The sequence below is a fragment of the Stomoxys calcitrans genome, chromosome 3 (assembly GCF_963082655.1).
Source record: "Stomoxys calcitrans chromosome 3, idStoCalc2.1, whole genome shotgun sequence".
NCBI lineage: Eukaryota > Metazoa > Arthropoda > Insecta > Diptera > Muscidae > Stomoxys > Stomoxys calcitrans.
This window is the reverse complement of record NC_081554.1, coordinates 134001003-134021687: the sequence shown is the minus strand read 5'-3', so window position 1 is coordinate 134021687 and position 20685 is coordinate 134001003.

Genomic DNA, 20685 nt, shown 5'->3' with positions numbered 1-20685 from the left:
CCCACAAAAACCGTGATCCATTTTAATGCGCCAGGCATATGGAGTATAAAATGCAAAAACAGACTAACGTATATAGGCATGTCATGTGGCATTTGTGTGAGAGACATATATGCAGCGCGTAGGAAAATTCGCAGGGATTTTCTATGGAGTTAATGGAATACCAAATATAAAAGTAAATACATGGTCGACGATCAACTAAGGAATGAACATTTTTTGATTGTAAGGTTAGTCTAGATTGCTTATAGCTCGTTTTATATCCTTAACCTTGGTTCCGGAATGTATGCCTTTTTGGCGCTCTCTAGAAGATTTGTTCTGGGCTTTGCTTCACGCTGCTTTTTAATTACCTTCGATATTTTTGTTTCATTTTGGTATACCCAGCATATTAGGATCTGCTGAGTACTAAAATTAGGGTGGGTCAATTTGTGTGGATAAAAAAACACACCAAGTGTTTTCCAAAATCAAAATCTACGAAGCTTCAAAATCGAGTATTTGGTTTTTAACGACAAAATCCGTCCGTAAATAATTTATGTTCTACGTCCAGACCAAACAATTTAAGCTAGAACACTGGATTGGGGATCAAAGTGAATGTTGGTTGGAAGTTTCGATATAAAGCGAGACGTACTACAGGGTGATTTTTCAGCTATTATTTTTTTGGCAACACTGGTTTAAACAGCTCACGCGCGTTTCGTATCTTGTTTCCCTGTCAAACATATTTAGTTTGGTCTATAATTTAACCACAAATCGTTTAACAAACGAACAACGATTCCAAATGATTGAATTTTAATATCAAAATGCGTACTCTGTTAAGAAAGTTCATTGCGCGCTTCTTCCAATTTATGGTTAAACAACATTTTTGGAACACTCCTTGTGGTGGGCATTGATCAAGTCTCCGGACAAGTTTGGCTAGGTCTGAAGCAGTGGCTCCCTACAGTATCAAGACTGTCTTTTTCAAGAATGGGAAGACAAGGGTAGGCAAATATCCTCATATAGAGACATCATACCGTGTAGTGGCATGTGACCCAGTACCGCCTAGCAAACTGGGGGCTGGTGACGAGACCATAACCGACTGCCCCATTTATGGGATGACTAGGATTAGCGAAGATCCTAATAGTAAAACATCAGGCTGTGTAGGTCCCAGAGACACAACACAGCCTAATCAATGTCTTTCTCAAGATCCGGAAAACTAGGATAGACAAAGATCCTAATCTTGAGACATCAGGCAGTGCAGTGACAGGAATCTCAATGCAGCTTACTGAAAGGGAGCCGACGATGAGACTGTCATCCACTCCCAAGAATCCCATTTACTTGAGCACCAATGATTGAGGTCATACAGATAAAGCTCCACCAGAGCTACTCACGCTCTGATATAGACAATCAGGGTAATTCAAGAGCCATGGACGACCCGAAACAAAGTTTCTGGTCTGAACCATATCAATTACCAAATATTCTATGCTTACTCTGGTACTCGGCCGAGGACCTGCGTTATTTGTCATACAAATTAAATTATATACCCTCCTCAGAGTTGTCAACGTTGGACGCAACAATATTGAGACAGGCAAAGCCCTGGCAGAATTCTTGAATACTCACGTTCTAATAACTCTTAATATTGGTAGCAAAGCTACCCTTGTTAATAGGATTAGGGAGGAATCCGAATCCGTTAAGCTTCTGGAGTAAGTTGAAAACAAACTGCACAAAATTCGGAGGACTACTCAGAAGAAGGTTTGTGCAAGATAATTTAAATTTTCAAAGCGTAGAAGACATTGACAACAATGACAACAGGATTATGAATGCACTAGTGGGGTCCTCTTCGGAAACGTAAATCTGCCCAAGAAAATCCGGAGAGAATCGCAATATTGGGAAAGATGTTGGCAGACTTTATAACAGAGCACGTCGTAAAATAACGGAAGTTTATTGAGATGTGTATTACACACGCCTTAGGTAAAGTTAGGTTAGGTTGAAAAGAAGGTGCGAATATTAATCAGACCCATACCACTATGGAAATACACCTAAGCCAGCAATTCTCACACGCCCTTAACTCGGACTGCGAATTCTTCCTTTCATTAGAAGAATCCTTCGATGCCAACACGTACACATTGGAGGTATGCATTGACATCGAGTGGGACCGGATCCAAAATACTTAATAAACCACATGCTTTGGATCAGATGGAAAAATTGTGGGTCTCATGACGCAAATATTTATAAGGGAGAAAGTGGCACAGTGCACGCCACAGCGGGGCATTTGTCGCCGCTCCTATGGTTGACCACCATATATAACCTACTAATGATGCTGACTGAGGAGGGATTTGAAACCGTCTGCTACTCAGAAGATGTTATAATACCTCTAAGTGGTAAGAATCCGAACCACCTATGCAGAGGGCCTAGAGGGTCTTGGCATACGGGCTAGTCCTAAGGGTCTAGCCTGTTCACGAGGAATACGAAGGTGGGCCAATTTGACGCACCACGTTTCCTAAATAGAACGATTACGATATCTGACAAGGCCAAATACTAAAGAGTAATATTGGATAGCAAACTGAATTGGAAGTGTCAGAAGTGTACCGAGAAGGCTCACAGATGGTTCGTAGGCTCAAAATGGGGCCTGAATCCGAAGATAGTCCACTGGCTCTACAGGAGCGTGAATAGACCAATACTTACATACGCCTCAATAGTTTGGTGGACTGCTATGGAGAAAAAGTGCAACATAAGGACCATACAACAGGTTAAGAGAAAATGTCTTGACATAGGCGGAGTGTTGAGAACCACCACCACTATGGCACTGAAAACCATTCTAGATATCCATCGAATAGACATACAGATTAAGTGTGAGTCAGCCATTGCGGCTATGAGATTTATGGCGATGGTAAAATTTATAGAGGATAGGAGCAGTTCATACCACCGCCTTATAATCGAGACATCAATTTGAAACATGGAAGGAATGGAAGACGTTTAGGTTCGGATACTTTAGACGACGCTTGTGGTCAAGTGCGATGCACAGCTGCCAGCGACACAGTCTTGGATTGATGGAACACTGGCATTGCCATCTGAAAGATCATGCTACACAGATGGATCAAATCTAGAGGGCAGAGTGGTCCTTGGGGTCTACAATCACTGAGATCTGTTTTAGACTGCCTGTGAAGGCCAGAGGACTGTCCTCAATAAATTTGGTTAACTCGATCCTTTCGGGGCAACGCAGTCCAAATTAAGGACTTGGGCTACGCACGCGAAACAGCGTAACATTCGGTAGAACGACGAAGATCCTATGGGGAAATCCAGGTTGTGTGAACACAAGATCATTACTAAAAGAAAGTAAGCAGGAGATCAGTATAGCTTTCGGTATCATGCCAGGACACATAGGACTACTAGCTCATTTATGCAAAATCGGTGTGGGAAGTGATAGCAAGTGTAAAGGGTGATTTTTGGAGGTTAGGATTTTCATGCATTAGTATTTGACAGATCACGTGGGATTTCAGACATGGTGTCAAAGAGAAAGATGCTCAGTATGCTTTGACATTTCATCATGAATAGACTTACTAACGAGCAACGCTTGCAAATCATTGAATTTTATTACCAAAATCAGTGTTCGGTTCGAAATGTGTTCATTCACCGTAGCGTTGCGTCCAACAGCATCTTTGAAAAAATACGGTCCAATGATTCCACCAGCGTACAAACCACACCAAACAGTGCATTTTTCGGGATGCATGGGCAGTTCTTGAACGGCTTCTGGTTGCTCTTCACTCCAAATGCGGCAATTTTGCTTATTTACGTAGCCATTCAACCAGAAATGAGCCTCATCGCTGAACAAAATTTGTCAAAATTTGAACACATTTCGAACCGAACACTGATTTTGGTAATAAAATTCAATGATTTGCAAGCGTTGCTCGTTAGTAAGTCTATTCATGATGAAATGTCAAAGCATACTGAGCATCTTTCTCTTTGACACCATGTCTGAAATCCCACGTGATCTGTCAAATACTAATGCATGAAAATCCTAACCTCAAAAAAATCACCCTTTATATTGTATAAGATAGAGTAAAGGAAGGCGCAGCGGAGCGGGCCCTGTTCAGGTAGTGTTTATATATAAAAGAATTGCGTGACTGACTGATCATCAAAGGCCTAATGTTAGAATCACAAAACTTGGCACGAATGTGGATATTGGGTGACAGGCGCGTGATAACGCTGAATTTTGTGTGATTTTAAAAAACGTCAAATAGTACGAAATGGTGAATGTTTACCCAGCGTGAAAGGCTAGGAGAATGAATAAGGCTATGAAAAAAAATTCTGATATAGTACGATTAGTGCCGCAATTGGTACTGTTTGGTTCGTTATGGATTGAGCTATAGATCTGAATTTTTGGTACTTCGGTACCAGAAAAAGCGATCTTAGTTCGGCCGGGTCGAGTCTTATATATCCACCACCATGGACCACAGGCAAACAAGGGATTATGGATAATAATTGCTATACCATTTTAGTTCATTTAGGTACTGAAACGTACAAAAAGGTACTTTCGTTACGGATTGAAACGGAGCTCTAAAATTTGGGATGCGACTAGGTGATTTTTTTGACATTCGTACCATTACGTACTTAAACATGCAAAATGGTACTTTCTTTACGAACTGAGCAAGAGCTCTGAAATTTGGGATACAGGTACACCTTGAGAGTATATACCGACCGACTAGAAGAATTTCCTTAAATTCGTACATTAAGCTACTAAAAGATACAGATTGACCTACAGATCTCAAAAACGGGATGCAGTAACTATTTTACACTATATATCGGGAAACAAGGTGATTTTTCGAAATTCACACATTGAAGTATTAAATCGTACAAAATGGTACTTTATTTACGAATTGCGATAATGGTCCCTATAGGATACAGGTACTTTGTACTTGACATTATATGTTAGACGACAATAATAGTTTTTTGAAATTCGTACATTTAGGTACTAAAACGTACCAATTGGTACTTTCCTTACAGTTTGAGCTAGAGGTTTAAAATTTGGGATGCAGGAGCACCTTGGCAATATATATTAGGCGTCTTGAAGAGTTTTTAGCAATTCGTGCATTTAGGTAAGAAATGGTACTTCCCTTTCAGATTTAGCTACAGCACTTAACATTGGGATACGGTTACAGTATAAAATGGGCGGTTCGGAAATTTACTTGAAATTCGTACTTTAAGGTAGTAAAACTTACAAAATGGTATTTTCTTAACTGGTTGATTTAATGCTTTCAAAACCGGGATGCAGTTCTCCTAGATAGTATATATCGGACGATCTCCCGATTTGACTTTTTGAGTCCCTTGAAGCCTCAATTTTCATCCGCTTTGACTGAAATTTTGCATGTAGTATTCTGTTATGACTTTCAACAGCTGTGCCGAGTACCGTCAAATTCGGTCTATAACCTGATATAGCTCCCATATAAACCGGTGTCCCGATTTGACTTCTTGAGCCCCTAGAAGCAGCAATTTTTGTCCAATTTGGCTGAAATGTTTCACATAGTGTTCCGTTGTGAATTCCACAACTGTACGAAGTACCACCGAAATTGCACTATAACCTGATATAGCTCACATATAAACCGATCTCCAGATTGGACTTCTTGAGCTCTTACCTTAATTTTTGCACGATTTAGCTGAAATTTTCAGCATAGTGTTCTGTAATGACTCTCAACAACTGTGCCAAGTACGGTCCGAATCGATCTATAACCAGATATAGCTCCCATATTTTAGCAGAATTCATGGTGGTGGGTTTCCAAGATTCGGCCCAGCCGAATTTGAATTTACTTGTTTGAGATTGAGCTAGAGTCCTGAATTTGTGTATTGTGATTTTTTGATATTAGTACATTTAGATCTAAAACGTACAAAATGGTAGTTTCATTTCAAATTAAGCTTTTTTTCAGATTGATTTCAAACCAGGCGACTAGACAAGTTTGTTAAAATTCGTACATTAATGTACTAGAAGGTACAAATTGGTACTTTCTTTACCGATTGGGGTACAGTTACTCCTTGACAGTATATATATCGGGCGACTAGAGCTGTTTTTGAAGTTCGAAAATTTAGGTATAAAACGTACAAATTGGTATTTTCTTTACAGATTAAGCTATAGCTTTCACAATTTGTATACAGTTACACCTAGACAGTATTTACTAAGGGACTAGGAGATTTTTTGAAATGAATACATCTAGGTACTAAAATGCACAAATTTGTACTTTATTTACGGATTTAGCTAAAGCTCTCATAACTAAAATACAGTAGCTCCATGCCATTGTATATTGAGCACTAGAAGAGTTTTCTGAAATTCGTACCGTTAGGTAATAAATAGGACAAAATGAGATAAAATAGGCCTAAATGGCATCATAAACAATAGGATAAAAAAAGATATACGGAAATGGGAAAAGGTACATTTAGAACGAGTTTAGGCACTGTTATGTACTTACGGATTGAGACAGAGCCTGAAAATTTGGGATACAGAATGGACATTTAGAGGGGTTTTCGTACATTAAGGTAGTAAAACGTACAAAATGATACTTGCTTTGCGAATTGAAATAGAGCTTACAAAATTGGGATACAGGAACACCTTGATAGTATATATCGGTCGATTAGAGGTTTTTGTACCCACCACCGAAGGATGGGGGTATATTCATTTTGTCATTCCGTTTGCAACACATCGAAATATCCATTTCCGACCCTATAAAGTATATATATTCTTGATCAGCGAATCTAATCTAAGACGATCTAGACATGTCCGTCAATCTGTCCGTCTGTCTGTTGAAATCACGCTACAGTCTCTAAACATAGAGATATTGAGCTGAAACTTTGCACAGATTCTTTTTTTATACACAAGCAGGTTAAGTTCGGACTATATCTTGATATAACCCCCATACAGACCGATGCGCCGATTTGGGGTCTTATGCCCATAAAAGCCACATTTATTATCCGACAGTGAGATCAGTCTATATGGCAGCTATATCTATATCTACAAATCTGAACCGATCTGGTCCAAATTAACGAAGGAAGTCGAAGGGCCTAACACAACTCACTGTCCCAAATTTCAGCGAAATCGGATAATAAATGTGGCTTTTGTGGGCCTTAGACCCTTAATCGGATGATCGGTCTATATGGTAGCTATATCCAAATCTGGACCGATCTGGGCAAAATTGACGAAGGACTCCCTGTCCCAAATTTCACCAAAATCGGATAATAAATGTGGCTTTTATCTACCTAAGACCCTAAATCGGCGGATCAGTCTATATGGGGGCTATATCAAGATATAGTCCGATATAGCCCATCTTCGAATTTAACCTGCTTATGGACAAAAAAAGATTCTGTGCAAAGTTTCAGCTCAATATCTCTATTTTTAAAAACTGTAATGTGATTTCAACAGACAGACGGACATGATCGTCTTAGATTTTAACGCCGATCAAGAATATATATACTTTATAGGGTCGGAAATGGATATTGCGATGTGTTTCAAACGGAATGACAACATGAATATACCCCCATCCTTCGGTGGTGGGTACAATTAAATACTTTACTTAGATTACTTAATTCATCGGAGTAGTCATCTGCAATCTTCTATTCGTATCATAGTTGCGGAGAATATTTCTCAAATCTTGAAATTTATTGATATGATTTCGGGCAGTGAGTGATGTTTCGTTCTCGATTGTATTCAATGCTAGATTTTTTGATGCAGCAGCCTCACTATCCACAAAAGGGGTCTTTTTCCCTGACAGCAACTTTAGTTTTGTAATTTGTCATACATCTCGGAGCGTTCCTTTCGATCGAGGTAATCCAGCAATCCGCCAGATTTTAGCTATTCAAAGTTCGTCCTGACTGAACTATGCATTAACTTACTGTTGTTGCTGCATCAGAATAATAAGGTGTTAGGCTTTTGAAAGGCATTTTCTTATATATTCCTGTAATATTTCCATTCAAAAACCATATTGGTATATTTTAAATTGGCATTATTACGAGCATTTCAAAACATTTAGACCTTTCAGGTAATGTTACTTGCGAACACTTTAATACTCGTGCAATGACCTAAAATCTTTAACTTAACATTTCCACTACGACCTTTCGTCAAGCATTGCAACATTGAGTAAAATATTTTCCATGCCGACCAAGATTTATGTGAATATTTATTTTATAGTCTTGTTAAGAATTTATGTGACAACCTTTTTCCTCCATCAAGCGTGACCACAAGCACCCGCTTGTGGGCCTTCGCTCCAGGCCATGGCCACCCATGGCTCCTCAATTTGACTTCTTTCGAAAGAGGACTCACAAAAAATCAAGCTTCTGTTTTTGTATACGTCAGCATATGGCTCTTTGTTAATTGTTTGGTTACATTTCTCGGTTTCTGTTTATCTTGCACCCCAGGACGATGATTGTTGTGGCCGGTAACCAAGCATATTAGACAATGTGTTTGAGTAATAAATTTGTTTAGCCAAGTATATTTCATCATGTCATCAAGGTAAATGCTCACGCTTCGTTTGATGCTACTCTGACTGCCTTTGATTCTCTTTCTCTCCCTTCTATTCAACCCAATACTTTTCCTCCTACCTAGGAAGCACTATATTTGTCAAAGCTGATGTTATAAATATGTCCATTTTTTGCTGAAATATATATTTTGTGTAACAAGTTCATTATATTGCAATATAAATCACTATATATTACAAGTACAAAAGAAGTTTTGTGTACAAACATATGAAAAATAGAATGAATATATATATGTTGTCATATATATATTCATATATGTATATATATGTATATATCTTATGTAAGTTCCCGACGTCATGTACAATGAAAGCGGCTAGATGATATTACCACTCTTTTGAAATATGACATTAGATCTCACACATACTTGTTAGTGGAAAATAAAGTTATCAAGAATGTGATAAATGTCAAATATTATACTTCGCATATTTATGAATCTTAAATCTTTTGAAGAAGAAAATCGTGAATCACATGAATTTTCCATTGTTTTTTTTTCAGCTTGGTCAGGAACATATGGACTATATTTTGTTATTACAATATCTCTAGAACTAGAAATATGCCTCGTTATCCACAAATATAAGACATTCATACCAAAAACCAAAAAACCACCCCACTTTTTTCCAAATCGAAAATTTCTCAAAATCTTTCTGTAACTGTAAAATAAACAAAAATAATGTTTTTTATGGAAAATTTTGGTCGCTACTGGTTCCAGGAATGGAATGAATGATGCTGACATTTGGCCATAAACAGAAATACTTTGTAATGCTTGTCGGAACAATATTTATAGACCAATTACATGTTTACGGCGCACTAGCTTAATTTGTACTTAACTTAATTTGTTCTCAAATTGGTTTCAAGATTTCAACAATCAACAACAACAACCAGATCGACAATCAGTTCTAAATGCTTTTTATTACAATAAATGAAAACATTGCAAATTTTGCCCATGAACATTCCACTAAGGAACAGGGGCAAACTTCTCACATATCAATGAGTGCAGTCCGATTAAAGTTTAAGCTCAATAATAACGGGCCTCGTTTTTTTAGCCGAGTCCGAACGGCGTGCCGCAGTGCGACACCTTTTTGGAGAGAAGTTTTACATGTCATAGTACCTCACAAATGTTGCCAGCATTAGGAGGGGAAAACCACGGCTGAAAATTTTTTTCAGATGGTTTCGCCAGCATTCGAACCCAGGCGTTCAGCGTCAAAGGCGGACATGCTAACCTCTGCGCTACGGTGGCGTACAGAACATTAAGTAAAAATGAAAACATTAAGTTAATATAACTTTTCGACGTTTCAAGAAAATAAATTTTTACTTAAACAACATACTCAAATTCTTTTTCGAACTTTATTAAACTTGCCCGAACATTAATTTTCTATCCAACATGAAATAGGTTTCATGGAAAGGATATTGTGTAGAAATTTTATTCAACTGTTAGTCAATATTATCTTATTTTCATAAAGGCTAAATTTTGCTAACTTTTGGAGGAAAAAAATAAAGAAGGTGGTAGAACCGAAAATCTTAAAATATTAATACGGAGAGCTATCTACGTTCTTGTAGTTACAGCTTCTCACTTGTTATACCCTGCACCATACGATGGGGGTATACTAATCTAGTCATTCTGTTTGTAACACCTCGAAATATTCGTCTTAGAAAAAATAAAGTATATAAACTCTCCATCGTCTCGATGTTGTAAATCGATCTAGACCTGTCCGTTTGTCGAAATCACGATAGCAGTCGAACGCGTAAAGCTAGCCGCTTGAAATTTGCGCAGATACTTAATATTGATGTTCGTCGTAGTTGATTGCAAATAGGCCAAATTGGTTCAAATTAAGATATAGCTTCCATAAAAACCGATCTCCCGATTTAACTTCTTAAGCCCCTGGAAGCAGCAAGTTTTGTCTGTAAACATGTTTGTAAACACGTATGTTGTTGGTCATGAGAGGATCCGTAGTACAAAATTTCAGGCAAATCGGATAATAATTGCGACCTCTAGAGGCTCAAGAAGTCAAGATCCCAGATCGGTTTATATGTCAGCTATATCAGGTTATGAACCGATTTGAACCGTACTTGGCACAGTTGTTGGATATCATAACAAAATACTTCGTGCAAATATTCATTCAAATCGGATAAGAATTGCGCCCTCTAGAGGCTCAAGAAGTCAAAACCCAAGATCGGTTTACATGGCAGCTATATCAGGTCATGGACCGATTTGAACCATACTTGGCACAGTTGTTGGATATCATAACAAAATACTTCCTGCAAAAATTTATTCAAATCGGATAAGAATTGCGCATTCTAGAGCTAAAGAAGTCAAGAGCTAAGATCGGTTTATATGACAGCTATATCAGGTTATGGTCCGATTTGAACCATACTTGGCACAGTTGTTGAATATCATGACAAAACGTCGTGCAAAATTTCATTCCAATCGGATAAGAATTGCGCGCTCTAGAGACTCAAGAAGTAAAGACCCAAGATCGGTTTATATGGCAGGTATATTAAAAAATGGACCGATTTGGCCCATTTACAATACTAACCGACCAACACTAATAAGAAGTATTTCCCGGCATCTCTTCTTAGGCAAAAAAGGATATAAGAAATCTGGCGCTTCTGAAAATTAGGGTTAGGGAGAAGGTCTGCCCCCCTTCAGATATCAAAAAATGTAGTACCCTATTTTCACCACGGGATCATTATGCACCATCTGTGAAAATTTCAGGAAAATCGGTTCAGCCATTTCTGAGTCAATAAGGAACACACAAACATACAAATAAACAAACAAATCTACAAACAAACACAAATTGATTTTTATATCCTCCACCATAAGATGGGGGGTATTCTAATTTCGCCATTCTGTTTGTAACTACTCGAAATATTCGTCTGAGACCCCATAAAGTATATATATTCTTGATCGTCGCGACATTTTATATCGATCTAGCCATGTCCGTCCGTCTGTCCGTCCGTCCGTTCGTCTGTCCGTCCGTTCGTCCGTCTGTCCATCCGTCCGTCCGTCCGTCCGTCCGTCCGTCTGTCTATCGAAAGCACGCTAACTTCCGAAGGAGTAAAGCTAGCCGCTTGAAATTTTGCACAAATACTTCTTATTAGTGTAGGTCGTTTGGTATTGCAAATGGGCCATATCGGTCCATGTTTTGATATAGCTGCCATATAACTGTGCCAAGTATGGTTCAAATCGGTCCATAACCTTATATAGCTGCCATATAAACCGATCTTGGGTCTTGACTTCTTGAGCCTCTAGAGTGCGCAATTCTTATCCGATTTGAATGAAATTTTGCACGACGTGTTTTGTTATGATATCCAATAACTGTGCCAAGTATTGTTCAAATCGGTCCATAACCTGATATAGCTGCTTTATAAACCGATCTTGGGTCTTGACTTCTTGAGCATCTAGAGTGCGCAATTCTTATCCGATTGGAATGAAATTTTGCACGCTTTTTTTTATGATATCCAACAACTGTGCCGAGTATGGTTCAAATCGGTCCATAACCTGATATAGCTGTCATATAAACAGATCTTTGGTCTTGACTTCTTGAGCCTCTAGAGTGCGCAATTCCTATCCGATTTGGTTGAAAATTTTCATGAAGTATTTTATTCTTACTTTCAACAACTGTGTCAAAGAAGGTTAAAATCGGTTCATAACCTGATATAGCTGTCATATAAACCGATCTGGGATCTTGACTTCTTGAGCCTCTAGAGGTCGCAATTATTATCCGATTTGCCTGAAATTTTGTACGACGGATCCTCTCATGACCATCAACATACGTGTTTATTATGATCTGAATCGATCGATACAGCTCCCGTATAAATCGATCTCTCTATTTTACTTCTTGAGCCCCCAAAGGGCGCAATTCTTACTCGAATTGGCTGACATTTTACACAGGTCTCCAACATACAATTTATTTGTGGTGCAATACTTGTTTTGCCTAAGAAGAGATGCCGGGAAAAGAACTTGACAAATGCGATCCATGGTGGAGGGTATATAAGATTCGGCCCGGCCGAACTTAGCACGATTTAGTGGTGTTTTTGGGGGAGAGGTGGTCCCCCAGATACTTGGCCCGGAAAAAATATCAGCATCGGGCTCTTCTCTCAAATACCATTTATTTCAACCCCATATTGCCATTAGCTTAAGAGGAGTTTACAGGATGAGGCGTCCCTCAAAAACATGGCCCCAAAATAGGTTATCAAATTAGTTTTCTACTCATAAATACCTTTCACTTGAGACACATATAGGCATGGTCGAAAAATTTTTACCCTTTGGGGGGTGTTTTGGGGAAGGGGTGATGCCCTAAATACATGGTTCCTCATTTGGATATCAAATTCGTATTTTACTCCCAAATACCTTTATTTGAGACCCATATTGCGATGGCCAGTAGAAAATTGCTGTTTGTGGGCTATTACGGGAAAGGGGCTAGACCCCAGAAAATTGGTCTCGAAAGTGGGTATCACTTTTTGCTTTACCACCCAATACCTTTCGTTTAAGCCCCACATTGACATGGTCGGTAAATGTGCAACGTGCTCTATTCTCATATATCTGTATATCATTTATGTAAACCCCATAATGCCATTGCCCTAAAATTGGATATCAAATTAGTTTTCTAATCTCATTTTAAGCTCCTTATTGCAACAGTCAGCAAATATATCCGGTTTGGGGTGTTGGGCCTAAAAACTATGAATATTTAGTACCACTCTCTTTAAGACCCAAATTGTCTTGGTGAGCAAATACGTCCTATTTGGGGGTTGTTATGGCGGTGGGACGTCCCCTGGACAGTTGGTCCCTAATGTTTATATCAGAAACGTGGTGTACTCCCATATACCTTTAATTTGAGCCCCTTATTTCCATAGTCGGCAAACATAACCGGCTTGGGGGGTGTTTCGGGGGATGGGCGGCCACTCTGTGAGTTGGCCTTGAAAATATATATCGGACTCCTGTTCCACTTTGAAAACCCTCTTATTTGTGCCTCATATTGCAATAGTCAGAAAATATTTACTATTTGGGTGGTGTTGTGGGGGTGGGGTGGGCCCATAGACACTTTTCCCGAATATTGAGATCTAATTCGTGCTTTACTCCCAAAGACCTTTCACTTGAGCCCCATATTGCTATGGTCATAGATTTGTCCCCTTTGGGGGATGTTTTTGGTCCCTTATTTGGATATCAGATTCGTATTCTGCATTCAAATACCTTTTATTTAAGCCCCATATTTCCATGGTCAGTAAATAAGTCCTATTTGGGGGGGGGGGTGTTTTGGGGAAGAGGTGGACCCTCAGAAACTTGGTCCCACATTTGAATATCAGATTCGTATTCTACTCGCAAATACCTTTCATTTGGTATTTGTACCTAAGCGCGGCAAGGTAAGTTATGCGACACCAAAAGCCTACAGACCTATAAGCCTTACATCCTTTCTTCTTCAAACAATGCAACAAATTGTGGATACAATGATAAAGAGTTGGACATCCAGCGAACTGCTCAAATACAAACAGCATGCCTATGTCAATGAAAGGTCGGTGGAGACTGCCCTGCACGAGGCTGTGCATAAAATAGAAGAATCCTTCGATGCCAAGACGTACAAATTGGCGGTTTGCATTGACATCGAGGGGGCGTTTGATAATGTGCGGACCGATACATTGATCCAATCCTTAGACCAGTACCGGGTCCTTAGAGATTGGATAAACCATATGCTGATAAAAAGGCGGATAAATTGCGGGTCCCATGACATAAATATAAGGGAGAAAGTGACACAGGGCACGCCAAAGAGGTGAATTTTTTCAACACTCCTTTGGAAGACCACCATAAATAACCTTTTGCGGATGATGACTGAGGAGGGATTTGAACCCGTCTGTTATGTAGACGATGTTATAATACTTCTTAGAGGTAAGTATCCGAACCAGTTATGCAGAAGGGCCGAAATTGTCTTCCATATGGCATATGACTGGGCTAGACTCAGGGGTCTCAGTGTTAACCTACAAAAGACAGATATATACCTGTTCACGAGGAAAAAGAAGAAGAGCAATTTGACGCCCCGAGTTTCGTCAATAAATCAATTTCGATATTTGACAGGGTCAAATACTTAGGAGTGATCTTGGACATTAAACTTGACGGGCCGTACGCTCGAAATGGGGCCTTAATTTGAAAATAGTGAGTAGTTTGGTGCACTGCTATGGAGAAAAAGTGCATTATAAGGACCATACAACGGGTTCAGAGAACAAGTTGTCTTGGCGTAGGCGGAGCGATGAGGACCACACCCACTAGGGCACTGGAGACTGTTCTAGATATCCGACCCATTGACATACAAATTAAGTGTGAGCCAGCCACTGCAGCTATGAGACTTAAGTCAATGTGTGAATGGATTGAGCATGGGAGCAGCTCATACCATCGCGGTATAATCGAGGCGACGATAGGAAACCTGGAAGGAAGGGAAGAGGTTTCCGATCGGATACCCGTGATGAACCTTAAAGTCGAGTGCGAGGCACTGCTGCCATAGGCGCAGTCTAGGATTGACGGAACCCTAGTAATTCCATCTGGAAGATCATGCTACACGGATGGATCAAAGCTAGAGGACAGAGTGGGCCTGGGGTTTACATTGAGAACCCAGGGATTTTTTTTTTTTTTTTTTTTTTTTTATTTATTTTCATTACAACTGAGTTACACTCATCTAGTAATTTTAAGATAGCGTATAGATAAATAATACAAACTAGAGAATTTAGCCTAGTTCGAATTCATTTTGTGGAAATAGTTCAGTAACTACATCCTAGTTCTTGGGATTTAGGGCCTCTTAAGGGACTAGATCCATTGGTATAGTTCTTTGAAGTCTTCTGGTGGCTGGATAGTTTCGAACAATATTATTTAAGTCAGAGTTAACGTGACTATGTAACTTGTTCGCATGTTTCAGGGCGTGAATGGATATTTCCTCTGATATTGTCCTCACTCCCAAGTCTCTGTGCAGATCGGTGTTTCGTATGTACCAAGGTGCATTAGCAATGGTACGAAGGATTAAATTTTGGGTTTTTTGAATCTTTTCTACTTCATTCTTGGCAGCGCAACCCCAAAGTTGTATTCCGTAGGTCCATATTGGTTTAATCATTTGATTATACAAAAGAAGTTTGTTTTGAATCGATATTCTATTGTCCACTAGCATCCAGTACAGCTCTGAGAATTTTATTTTTATTTCCTTATTTTTTTTCTTCACGTGCTCTTTCCATTTAATTTTAGTGTCTAGGGTCATTCCCAAATATTTTGCTGTGTTTGCGAATGGTATTACTTTACCATTTAGATATAATGGTAAATAACGAAGCTCTTTGTTTGTGAAAAGTATGTGGATTGACTTGTTTTCATTTAGATTCATCCTCCATTTGTTTATCCAAAGTAAAATGTCCGACAGAGCTGCTTGAAGTTTATTTGTAGCTTCAATTTCACTATTGGCAGTCGTAAGAATTGCAGTGTCATCGGCAAATGTTGCAATTGTTGCATCAGGCGGGTTTGGTATATCTCTGGTGTAAAGAAGGTATAAAACAGGGCCTAGGACACTCCCCTGAGGTACTCCAGCCTTTATTGGTTTCAGTTTTGAATAATTATTTTCTATTTTTACTCGAAAGTGTCTGTTGGTTAAGTATGATTCCAAGATTTCATAAAATTCCTTTGGGAGATCGTTATGAAGTTTGGTTAAGAGCCCTTGGTGCCAAACTTTGTCAAATGCTTGTCCCACGTCTAAAAACACGGCAGAGCAGACGAGTTTGTTTTCAATGGCTCTTTCGGCTATATCAACTATTCGGTGAACTTGTTGTATAGTTGAATGATTATTTCGGAATCCAAACTGATGGTCAGGTATGAGAAGCCTACTTGTTAATAAGGGACGCAATCTTTTTAATAGCAACTTTTCGAATATCTTTGACATAACCGGTAGTAGCGATATCGGACGGTATGATGTTATTTCATGATCAGGTTTTCCAGGTTTCTTGATTACGATAACTTCTGCAACTTTCCATTCTAATGGAACATGTCGCAGACGAAAACATGCATTTATTATAAATAAAAGCTTTTTAACAGCTATATGTGGAAGCTTTTTAAGTATTTTGGTTGTTATTAAGTCATAACCTGGAGATTTCTTAGCGCTCAGATCTTTGGCGATGAGATTTTCTAGCTCTTTAATTGTAGCTGGTTTAATGACTTGGTTGTCACATTTTTCTAATTTATAAGTTTCTTCATTGTCAGACCTACATTCAAGTGGTTTAAATATGTTGCTAAAATAATTTGCAAACAAATCTACTTTTTCTTCGGCTTTTTTTACCCATGATCCATCTACATTTTTAAGTGGTGGAATGGTTGGGGAAGCTTGATTTAGTTGCCGCGTGGCCTTCCATAGATTGTAGTTGGTTTCTTTGGTTGCTGTTAGGTTTCCTAAGTATCTAGACATAGCCTTATTTTTTGACTCCTGTGTGATGCGTTTGAGTTCATTAACAAGCCTGTTCAATGTTCTTTTATTTTCGATTGTTCTTTCTCTTTGCCATTTCTTCCTAGCTTTTCTTTTCTTCGATAAAAGGTCTCTAATTTCCTTCGGATATGTGCCAGTAGTGTTGGTATGACTTGTAGTAGGAGTACTTTCCCATGCAGACGTTTGTATTGCGTTGATGAAGCTTGTCAACTCTTCATCAATTTGATCTTTGGTTCTAAGGGGAATCTTTAGTTCAATTTTCTCAGACAATATATATTTGAAAAATTGCCAGTTAGTACAATTATTCGAGAGAAAACTTGGAGTTTCTTTTTCGATAAAATTATCACTGACGGTCATTATCACTGCAGAATGATCCGATGATGATAATGCAGCTGTGTTCTCAATGTAAATAAAGTTTTTAGGTATATTTTTAGTAACAAAAAAATCAATTAAATCTGGAATACGTTGCTCATTCGATGGCCAATACGTAGGCTCGTTTCCTGAATATATCTCACATTTTAGAGCTCTGCATGCTTTGTGAAGTTGGTGTCCTTTGGGTGTAGTTAATCTAGAACCCCAGAGTTTGTTTTTAGCATTGAAATCTCCTCCTAATATAAAGTGATTTTGAAAACCTTTTAAAACTTCAATGTAGTGTTCGCTTTTAATGTTATGCCTTGGAGGTGAATAGATAGCACATATTTTAAAGGTCTTATTATTTTTTAAGCTCACTGATACACATGCAATTTGAAACATTTCATTCTCTATTTTCTCTTTTTCTTGGTGTTCAATATTATTTTTGATTATTATTGAGGCTCCTCCTCTCGGTCTTTGGGAAGGATGAACTGCATTATAAATCATGTACCCTTTGACACTGACATGTGTATGTCTAGTCAGATGGCTTTCTGAGATTAATAATATATCAATTTTGTGGTCGTTGAGAAAATATTCTATTTCATTAATGCGGCTCACTAAGCCATTACAGTTCCATGTTGTTATTCGCAGAGTAGCCATTATTGTGGGACTATATTTTGCGCGTTTATTATGATAGCATTTATTTTATCTATTAATTTTTCATTTAATACCGCTTGATCATCCAAACGGCGATTAATTTTTTGCATATTTTTTAGGATTTCGTTTAAGATCAATGAATTATCTGTTGCATTTTGTGCGTTGTTTGGGCTCAAAGCCTCTGCAAAAGTTTTTGGTTGCATGTTTTGCCGGTTCATTCCTTGAAATGGTTGTTGGACACGTGCTTGTTGGAGTCTTTGGAAGGTTTGGTTTTGATATTGAGGTTGTAGCAATTGGTGGTCTCTTGTACGTGTTCCCAGTGGTTCTTCGTTATCCTGAATTTTTCTTGTTCCCTCTTTCATGAGTCTAGTTTTATTTCTCATTTTTTGCAGTTCCTTTGCCACTTCGCAACCTCTATAGCTGGCTGGGTGGTTACCTTTACAGTTAATACATTTTGGAACTATTGTTTTAGGCTTTTCACAGTTTTCTGTGTCGTGTTTACCAGCACATTTAACACATCTCGCCTCCTTTTGGCAATATCGTTTAGTATGATTGAATCCCTGGCACCTTTTGCACTGCGGAATTAATCTCGTTTGTGCACGTACCGCTTCTACTTTAACTCTTAAGTTGAGAATGCTAGTAATTTTAAAGATATTTTCCATGTTATCATCTCTGTGGAAAGTGACTCGAAATATAGGCAGTTTTCTGTATGTATAAGAGTTGCTTTCTTCTTTTCTCTCTTTCTTTAAAATGTTAACTGCATCAAGGGGATTGAAGCCTTTGTTTTGAAGATCTTCTATGATGTCTTCTTTAGTGCATGTATGGTGGAGGCCTCTTATAATTACTTTGTTTGGCCTCTCTGTTTTATTTTCATATGTGTACCATTCGAATTTCATTGAATTTAATGTTGCTGATAAGTTTCTGTACCCTGTTGAGTCAGAAGTGTTAATTTTCCACACATTATTGTTCAAAGAAGTAATAGTAACATTTTGGACATTTGCAGATTTTAGAATGTTTTTTATTCCTTCATAGCTAGTTACTCCTACAACATTAATTGGAGGAGGTTTATCAACCCATCCTTGTTTCACTGCGTTTTGTTTATTTATATTGTTGTTTTCACTATTAGTTTTAGGTGGGTTGTATTGTTTATTACCTTGGTCTTGGTTGACTTTGTTAGCAGTTGATCTGTTCTTTTTTGACCTCTGGACGATCCAATTAGTTTCCCTTTCTAGTTCCTCTTCATCTGTTACATATTGATGAGCATTTACATTCACGTTTTGTTCCTCTTCGGAGTTTTGATCATAGTTTACGATGTTTTCATCAACCATGGAAGCGCTATCACTATATCTTTCATGTTGAAAATCGTTATTGGAATGCAATTGTTCTTTAAGGGCAATGTTTTCGTGCTTCAAATGTTGTAGTTCAGCAAGAATGTTATCAATAGAATGCTGCATTTCATGAATTTGCTGCTTTAACATAGTGTTTTCATTCTGAATAATCTGTATTCTATTACCTCGTAAAGGCGTTCCTCCGCCAGGAGGCGGGTTATTAAAACTCATTTTAAATTTTAAATACAGTGACCGTTAATAACAGGGTGACTATATGTATATTTTCTTTAAAGTCATGAACACCACCACAGTTGTTTGAACTAAGTCTGGCAACACCATTTGACTGTCAGACTGAGAAACAAGATCAGCTGCTGTTGTTTTATTTCTTATCACAAGGGACAGATATAGTTTGTTTTTTAATCGTAATTTTGAGTTTTTTCACTAGTGGTGAATTTCTTTTGCATCCAAGTGTGTTTTTCTTTTGCAAAATGTTTTGCCGTTTGTGAGCACACCCGACAATTCCCGAGAAGAGATAATAATCGATGCACTACCCAGGAGTGTAAGGAATTTTTTGCACTACTTTTAATGGTGATGGTATGTTATGTTTATATTGTATTTTGTATACGAACGGAGCGCTTTGTTAACACGACCACAACAGGTGATAACTTGAGTAATTGAGAACCCAGGGATTGAGATCTGTTTTTGACTGCCTGACCATAATACGGTCCTGCAGGCGGAGATCCGTGCGATCACGGAATGTGTGAAGTGGTGTGGTGCGTCGAGTGTGAACATCTTTACAGACAGTAAAATTGCCATAAGGGCAATAACAACCAGGACGGTTAGGTCACGGACAGTTTTGCAGTGTAAGAAAGGGATTAACGCCTTCTCTGAGGATGGCAGATTCCGCATCGTTTAGGTACCGGGCCATAACGGAGTAAGGGGAAATGAAAGGGCAGAAGATTTGGCGATGAAGGCCTGCCGTCAATAAACTTGGTTAACCCGAAGCCTTTCGGGCCAACGCAGTCCGAGTTAAGGGAGTGGGCGACGAATGCGCATGCAACATTATGAACATCGAAACTGTCGGTTGGACTGCGAAAATACTATGGGGGGATCCAGATCGTGAGAACACGTGGCTATTACTGAAAGGAAGCAAGAAGAGGTGGGATTACGAGCTCACTTATGTAAAATCGGTGCGGCAAGTAATAACATGAGAGGGCATGCGGGAAAGATGATGAGACGATGGAGCATTTCCTTTGTCATTGCCCGGCTTTCGCGTCTAACAGATACCGGCACTTAGGTGGAGACGCAAGGAGACTAAGGGGAGTGGTATTGAAAACAATTAAGGATTTTGTAAGTAGCACGGAATTCCTAACTTAAAATTTTCTTTTAAGATGTTACTTTATAGTTTTTAGAGCGCACAACAAGCC